Below are 9,214 nucleotides of genomic sequence, written 5' to 3' on the forward strand. Positions count from 1 at the left end.
GCCCAGCCGCTCCGCGGCATGTGGGATCTTCCCGGATTGGGGCACGAACCCGTGTCCCCTGCATCGGCAGGCGGACTCTCAACCACTGCGCCACCAGGGAAGCCCAACAGTATGTACCTTTTTAGCATAATGTTTTCAAGGTTCATCTGTGTTGAGTAATGTTTTATGGCTGAATGATATTCCATTGTATTGGATATATCACATTTTGTTTATCTATTCATCAGGTGCTTGTCCCTATGTTTTCAGAAATAATAATCTTCAGGATGTGAATACATGTGTCTGCAAAACTAGAGAAATAGGGGAATCCACACCATAGCAATACATAGTTTCCAATTTCTCCACATGCTAGCTAATTCTTGTTAGTGTACAATTAGATTTTTATAGCCATCTTAGTGGGCTAAAACTGGTATCTCACTGTGATTTTTATTTGCATTTTCTTAATAACTAATGATGTGCATCTTTTCATGTGCTTGTTTTGTGAATCTTCCAACTTTGTTAGTTTTCAAAATTGATTTCGCTACTGTGGGCCCCTTGCATTTCCACATGAATTTTAGGGTTAATGGGCCAATTTCTACAAAATTCCAGCTGAGACTTAGAGATTGGGTTGAACCTATAGATCAATTTGGGGAGTATTGCCCTCTTCCTATTTTCCAATATTAAGTCTTCCTAGTCATGAAAATAGGAGAATTTCCCATTTAGTTCAGTCTTCTTTACTTTCTTTCAACATCTTTTTGTCGTTTTCATTGGAAAAGTCTTGCACTTCTTTTGTTAAATTTATTCCTAAGTATTTTATCCTTTTTTATGTTATGGTAATTGGAATAACTTTCTTAATTTCATTTTTGATCGTTCATTGCTAGTTTATAGAAATACCATTGATTCAGTATATTTTTGTTGAAAGAGCTTATTAGTTCTAATAATTTTTTCTGTGGGTTCCTTAGGATTTCCTATATACAAGATCATGACATTTATGAATAGATATAACAGTACTTCTTTTCCAATATGGATGATTTTATTTTTTAATTTTTATTTATTTATTTTTTTTTGCCTAATTGCCCTGGTAAAAAATGCAGAACAATGTGGAATAGAAGTGGCAAAAGTAGAAATCCTGGTCTTCTTCCAGGATCTTAGGGGGAAACCTTGCAGTCTTTCACCATAATTACAATGTCAGTTGTGCGGTTTTCATCTATGGCCTTTATCAGGTTGAGTAACATTCCTTCTGTTCCTAGTTGCCCAATGCTTTTAATTTTATTTTTATTTTTTTGGCTGAGTTGGGTCTTCATTGCTGCACGCTTGCTTTCTCTAGTTGCAACGAGCAGGGGCTACTCTTCGTTATGGTGCACAGGGTTCTCATTGTGGTGGCTTCTCATTGTGGAGCACAGGCTCTAGGCTTGTGGGCTTCAGTAGTTGTGTCTCGTGGGCTCTAGAGCACAGGCTCAGTAGTTGTGACACACAGGCTTAGCTGCTCTGCGGCATATGGGATCTTCCTGGACCAGGGCATGAACCTGTGTCAACTGCATTGGCAGGCAGATTCCCAACCACTGTGCCACCAGGGAAGTCCCCTCAATGCTTTTTTATTATGAAAAGGTATTAGATTTTGTAAAATTATTTAACTGTATCTGTTTAGATGATGATGTGGCTTTTGTCCTTTAATGAATTAATATAGTGTATTACATTGATATGTTAAGTCAACCTTGCATTTCTGGGATAAATATCACTTAGTTATGGCAAATAACTCTTTCTATATGATGCTGGATTTGCTTTGCTAGTATTTAGTTAAGGATTTAGGATCTATATTCAAAAGGGGTACTAGTTTGTAGTTTTCTTGTGATGCCTGTCTGGTTTTGGTATAAGGATAATATTAGCCCTATTGAATAACTTGGGAAGTTTTCCCTTCTCTTCTATTTTTGGAAGAGTTTGTGAAGGACTAGTGTCAATTATTCTTCAAATGTTTGGAAGAATTCTCCAGTGAATCTATATTGGTTAGAACTTTTCTGTGTGGAAAGATGTTTGATTATTAATTCAATCACTTTACTTATAATAGGCCTATTCAGATTGTCTATTCCTTCTTGAGGCATTTTGTATTTTTTAGAATTTGTTCATTGAATTTGGTTTATCAAATTTATTGGCATACAATGATTAACAGTATTCCCTTATAATTATTCTCATGTCTCTAAGTTTGGTAGTGATGTCCCAAATTTCATTTCTGATTTTATAAATTTGAGTTTTCTTTCTCTTTTTCTTGGTCAATCAAGCTAAAAGTTTATCATTTTTTAAAATCTCTCCAAAGAATAAATGTTTAGTTTTGCTGCATTTCTATATGATTTTTCTCTTCTCTCTTTCATTTATTTCCATTCTAATCTTTATTATTTGTTTCTCAATGCTTGTTTTGAGATTAGTTTTATCTTCACTTTCTAGTTTCTTTACATAAAAGCTTAGGTTACTGAAATATGTCTTTTTTTTACTATAGACGTTTATAGCTAAAACTTTCTAAGCACTGATTTAACTGTATCTCATGAATTTCGGTATTTTATGTATTTTCACTCATTTCAAAGAACTTCCTAACTTACCTTTTCCTTTCTTTTATGACCTATTGATTACTTAGAGTATTTGTTTAATTTTCATATATTTGGGAATTACTCTAATTTTTGTTTTAAATTTCTAATTTTATTCCATTGTGGTCATAAACATACTTGCATGGTTTAAATTGTTTTCCATTTATTGAGAATTGTTGCATTTCTTAGTTTTTGAACTATCCTGGAAATGTTTTATGTGCACTTGAGAGGAATGTTAATTCTGTTGATGTTGAGTGGAGTCAACATCAACAGAATTGGATAGATCCAGCTGGTTTACAGTGTTGTTAAAGCCTTTTATTTTCTTGTCTTCTGTTTAGTTATTCTATCAATGATTGAAAATAGGGTATGGAAGTCTCTATTATTGTTGAATTGTCTATTTCTCACTTAAATTCTGTCAGATTTTACTTTATGTATATTGTGACTCAGTTGTTAGATGCATATGTTTTAGATGCATATAGCAAATAACTATTGTGTCTCCTTGATGGATTGACACTTTAATCATTACAAAATGTTCTCCTTTGTCTGTAGTAACAATGTTTGCCTTAAGGTCTATTATGTCTAATATTAGTTTAGCTCCACAAGCTCTATTTTTGGTGCTGCTTGCATGTTTTCTAAACTTTTATTTTCAATACATTTGTGTCTTTGAATCTAAACTGAGTTTTTTGTAGATTGTATACAGTTGGATCATGTTTTGATATTTTCTAAATCCCATTGGCCAGTTTCTATCTTTTGGTTGGAGAGTTTAGTCCATTTACATTTAATGTAATTATTGATATGGTAGGATTTAGACCTGCCATTTTGCTTTTACTTTTCCGTATGTCTTATATCTCATTTGTTACTCTATTCCTCCATTATTATTTTCTTTTGTGTTAATATACATTTTCTAGTATTTCATTTTAATTCAATTGTTTCTTTTAATATATATTTTTAGTTATGTACTTAATGGTTGCTTTTGGAATTATAATTAACATCTTAATATATAGCAATCTAGTTTGGATAAATAACACTTGAATTTCAACAGTATACATAAACTTTGCTCTTATATAACTCAGTTCCTTCCCCCCTTATTTGTAATATTGTAATATAAATTATATCTTTATACCTTAGAAGCCAATAAACATACTTTTATAATTATTCCTAAATCTTTGAAAGAGTTTGGGTAGTGGAGAGTCCTGATCTGACTTACATTTTTAAAGAGTAACTCTGACTGTTAAATGAAAAAAAAATGACTTTAATGGGGGCAAGGATAGAAGCTTTGAGACTATGTAGAAGGATATTGCAATAACCCAGGTAAAAGATGATGTTGGCTCAGAACAAGGTGGTAATCAAAGTAGTGAGAAGTGATAGGATTTTGGAAATATTTGAAGGAAGGGTCATCAGAATTCAAAGATGGTGGATCAGGGGTGTGAAGGAAAGAGTTAAGGATGACTCAAATGATTATGTTCTAAACAACTAGATATGGGGGATAATAGAGATGGAGGTTATCAGGAAATATTTTGGAGATGGAAAGTGCAGGGAGAGAGCAAGATTTCAGTTTTCCACATGTTAATTTTGAGACGTATATTAAGCAAAAAAGAGACAATATCACTAAACAGTTAAACATATGAATCTGGAGTTCAGAGGAGAGAGGTAAACTAGAAATATAAATATGGAAATTTTCAAAATACAGAGTATATTTAGAGCCATGGTATGAATGAGATTCTCAAGAGAAAGTAGCAGGAGAAGACAAAAATCCAAGAACTCTGACCTGAGGAACCCCAACATTCAGAGGTCATGGAGAAAAAAAGAACCTGCAAAAGATATAGACATAGAGAGGCCAGTGAGTCGTAAAGCAAATTACAGGGGTGTATTGTCCCAGAAAACAAAAGAAAACAAAGGTTCTCAAGAGGGAGAGAATGACCAACTCTTTCAAATGCTGCTGATAGACCAAGCAAGATGAGAACAGATAATTGACCAGAAAACTGGCATTTTCTATGAAGTGAAATCAAGATAGATATCACTTTCCATTTAATAAATTGGTTACTGAGAGAAGAAGTGATTGTTCCCATGGTTACACAAACCCCTCCCCAGAAATTGAGATATATATTATAGAAAGAACCACAGATAACTGTATGACATTTTCAGTTTCATTTGTAAATGCATCGGCACAATTCAGCCTGTGATATGTCATGCAAATTTTTTTTTTCTCTTTTGAACATTTTTTAAAAGAGAACAAATTTGGAGTCTGGTAATGGCAGCATGGCTTGTTTTGGACCAATTGTCTCACAGATTAAAAAAAATCTGGAGAGAATATTAGAAATGAACTATTTGGAAGCATAATCTGGAGAGTATTCAAACTGTCAAAAGAACACAATCACACTAGGTGCGATCCATATTTATATGGCTTTTCCTCTGATGATATTACCCAGGAAATTTGGTGTGAGGTAGCTAAAACACAAGCAGAACTCTCAAATCATATTGGCTTGGGGTACCAGAGAATGGATTTGGGGCTTTCCAGAGCAGCTAAAATTTGAATGAAGAAGTCCCCAAAAGAGGAGCATCACACAAAGGTGAGCCCCAATTTTTAGGTACGAACTCCCATTAAATACTTAGATGACCTTTGATTGCACATGTACAGAAAAAAAACAGTAAGAAAACAAAAAGCAACAGAAATAAGACAGAAAATTGGAACAGAGATTTTAGCCATTGCTCACCATAAGGACAACAGAGTTTGGAGGCTGAATTCAATAAAGTTAGAGGATCTTCATAAATATCTTACGCTTTCTATAGAAACTTCCAAAAGAGTATGCCTCAGGAATAAAGACTATGTCCAAGGATTCACCCTAAGACTAAGGGTAAAACTGAATCAGACTCACTAAAAAAGTATAAAGTGAAGGCTCTAAAAGTTCAAGATGATCTGGCTATAATTTAACTGTCAGCTAGAAAATAAATCAAAATATCTTTAGGAAGAAGATAAGAGAATCAAAAATCTCTTAAAATATCATCAGTGCTATCCATTATACAATCAAATATTACTAAAAGTGTGAATAAAGAGAAAAATGTAACACAAAGTTGTAAGAAATAAGTGAATAGGAATAGATACCATAATGACCCAGATGTTGAATAAGCAAAGAACGATTATTAAAAGCTGTCAAAATTTGTTCAAGGACTTAAAAGAAAAGGTGGACAAGATAAGGGGACAAATTGGCATCCCAAGACAAAAACAAAAACGATGAAAAAGAATCAAAGGAAATTCTAAGACTGAAAAGTATACTCTTTGAAATGAAAAATCAATAGCTTGGAGATGGTAAAAAAAAATGGTTAACATAGTTGAAGACAGAGTGATACAAATTATCCCATCGGGGAAAAAAGTAAAGGTAAAGAAAATTTTTAGAACATTATCAACAATGTTGACTGAATCCACATTTATAAAACACTGCATGCAATAATTTTAGAAAACATATACTTTGAGGTATACACAGAATTTTAAGATAGATCAGTGCTGGACCATAAAATGTCTTAATAAATTTCACATATTTAAATCTAACAGGATTTCTTTTCTGGCCATAATGAAAATTAGTTAGAAATCAACAATAATAGAATATTTGAAAAACTCCCAAATTTTTGGAATTTAAACAGCACATGACTGAGTAACCCATGGATTAAGGGAAAAATCACAGAAATATTATAGAATACTTCAAACTAAGTGAACATGAAGACAGAACATAAAAATTCATGAGATGCAGCAAAAGTAGTGCTTTGGGGGACATTTATAACTTCAAATGTTTATATTATAAAGAAGAAAGATAGAAAATCAATTATCCATAATTTACTGTAAGAAGTTAGCCAGATAGACTTAATTGATATTTATGGGATATTCCATCCAAAAGCAGAATACACTTTCTTCTCAAGTGCACATGGAACATTCTCCAGGATAGATCACATCTTGGGTTACAAATCAAGCCTTGGAAAATTTAAGAAAACTGAAATCGTATCAACCATCTTTTCTGACCACAACACTGAGATTAGAGATCGATTACAGGAAAAAAAAACTTATAAAAACACGGAGGCTAAACAATATGTTACTAAATAACCAATGGATCACTGAAGAAATCAAAGGGGAAATCAAAAAATACCTAGAAACAAATGACAACAAAACCATGAAGATCCAAAACCCATGGGACGCAGCAAAAGAAGTTCTAAGAGGAAAGTTTAGAGCAATAAAATCTTACCTCATGAAACAAGAAAAATCTCAAACTACCTAACCTTACACCTAAAGCAACTAGAGGAAGAAGAACAAAACTCAAAGTTAGCAGAAGGAAAGAAATCATAAAGATCAGAGCAGAAATAAAAGAAATAGAAACAAAGAAAACAATAGCAAAGATCAATGAAACTGAAAGCTTCATTGTTCTCAAAGTTTATCTTTGAGAAGATAAACAAAATTCATAAACCTTTAGCCACACTCATCAAGAAAAAATGGGAGAAGACTCAAATCAATAAAATTAGAACTGAAAAAGGAGAAGTTACAACAGACACCAGAGAAATACAAAGGATCAGAGGACAATACTACAAGCAATTATATGCCAATAAAACGGACAACCTACACTAAATGGACAAATTCTTAGAAATCTAAACCTTTCAACACTGAACAAGGAAGAAACAGAAAATATGAACAGATCAATCACAAGTAATGAAATTGAAACTGTGATTTAAAATCTTCCAACAAACAAAACTCCAGGACCAGATGGCGTCACAGGCTAATTCTATCAAATATGGAGAGAATAGCTAACACCCTTCCTTCTCAAACTCTTGAAACAATTGCAGAGGGTGGAGCACTCCCAAACTCATTCCATAAGGCCAACATCACCCTGATACCAAAACCAGAAAAAAAAATCACAAAAAAAGAAAATTACAGACGGATATCACATGAACATAGACACAAAAATGCTCAACAAAATACTAGCAAACAGAACCCAACAACACATTAAAAGGATCATACAACATGATCAAGTGGGATTTATCCCAGGGATGCAAGGATTCTTCAATATACTCAAATCTATCAATGTGATACACCATATTGACAAATGCAAGAATAAAAGAGCATGATCATCTCAATAGATGTAGAAAAACCTTTTGACAAAATTCAACTCTGATTTATGATAAAAATTCTCCAGAAAGTGGGCACAGAGGGAACCTACCTCAAGATAACAAAAGCCATATACGACAAACCCACAGCAAACATCATTCTCAATGGTGAAAAACTGAAAGCAATTCCTCTAAGATCAGGAACGAGACAAGGATGTCCACTCTCACCACTATTATTCAACATAGTTTTGGAAGTCCTTGCCATGGCAATCAGAGAAGAAAAAGAAATACAAGGAATCCAAATTGGAAAGGAAGTAAAAATGTCACTGTTTACAGATGACGTGATACTATACATAGAAAATCCTAAAGATGCTACCAGAAAACTACTAGAGCTAATCAATGAATTTGGTAAAGTAGCAGGATACAAAATTAATGCACAGAAATCTCTTGCATTCCTATACACTAATGATGAAAAATCTGAAAGAGAAATTAAGGAAACACTCCCATTTACCACTGCAACAAAAAGAATAAAATATCTAGGAATAAATACACTAATGATGAAAAATCTGAAAGAGAAATTAAGGAAACACTCCCATTTACCACTGTAAATAAAAGAATGAAATACCTAGGAATAAACCTACCTAAGGAGACAAAAGACCTGTATGCAGAAAACTGAAAGACACTAATGAAAGAAATTAAATATGATACAAACAGATGGAGAGATATACCATGTTCTTGGATTGGAAGAATCAACATAATGAAAATGACTATACTACCCAAAGCAATCTACAGATTCAATGCAATCCCTATCAAACTACCAATGGCATTCTTCACAGAATTAGAAAAAAAAATTTTACAATTCATAGGGAAACACAAAAGACCCCGAAGAGCCAAAACAATCTTGAGAAAGAAAAATGGAGCTGGAAGAATCAAGCTCCTGGACTTCAGACAATACTACAAAGCTATAAAAATCAAGGCAGTATGGTACTGGCACAAAAGCAGAAATATAGATCAATGGAACAGGATAGAAAGCCCAGAGATAAATGCATGCACATATGGTCACCTTATTTTGATAAAGGAGGCAAGAATATACAATGGAGAAAAGACATCCTCTTCAAAAAGTGGTGCTGGGAAAACTGGAAAGCAACATGTAAAGGAATGAAATTAGAACACTCCTTAACACCATACACAAAAATAAACTTGAAATGGATTAAAGACATAAATGTAAGGCCAGACACTATAAAACTCTTAGAGGAAAACATAGGCAGAACACTCTAAGACATGAATCACAGCAAGATCCTTTTTGATCCACCTCCTAGAGAAGTGGATATAAAAACAGACATAAACAAATGGGACCTAATGAAACTTAAAAGCTTTTGCACAGCAAAGGAAACCATAAACAAGATGAAAACACAACACTCAGAATGGGAGAAAACATTTGGAAACGAAGCAACTGACAAAGGATTGATCTCCAAAATTTATAATCAGCTCACACAGCTCAATATCAAAAAAACAAACAACCCAATCCAAAAACGGGCAGAAGACCTAAATAGATATTTCTCCAAAGAAGATATACA

Source organism: Physeter macrocephalus, chromosome 21 (genome assembly GCF_002837175.3).
Source record: "Physeter macrocephalus isolate SW-GA chromosome 21, ASM283717v5, whole genome shotgun sequence".
Lineage (NCBI taxonomy): Eukaryota > Metazoa > Chordata > Mammalia > Artiodactyla > Physeteridae > Physeter > Physeter macrocephalus.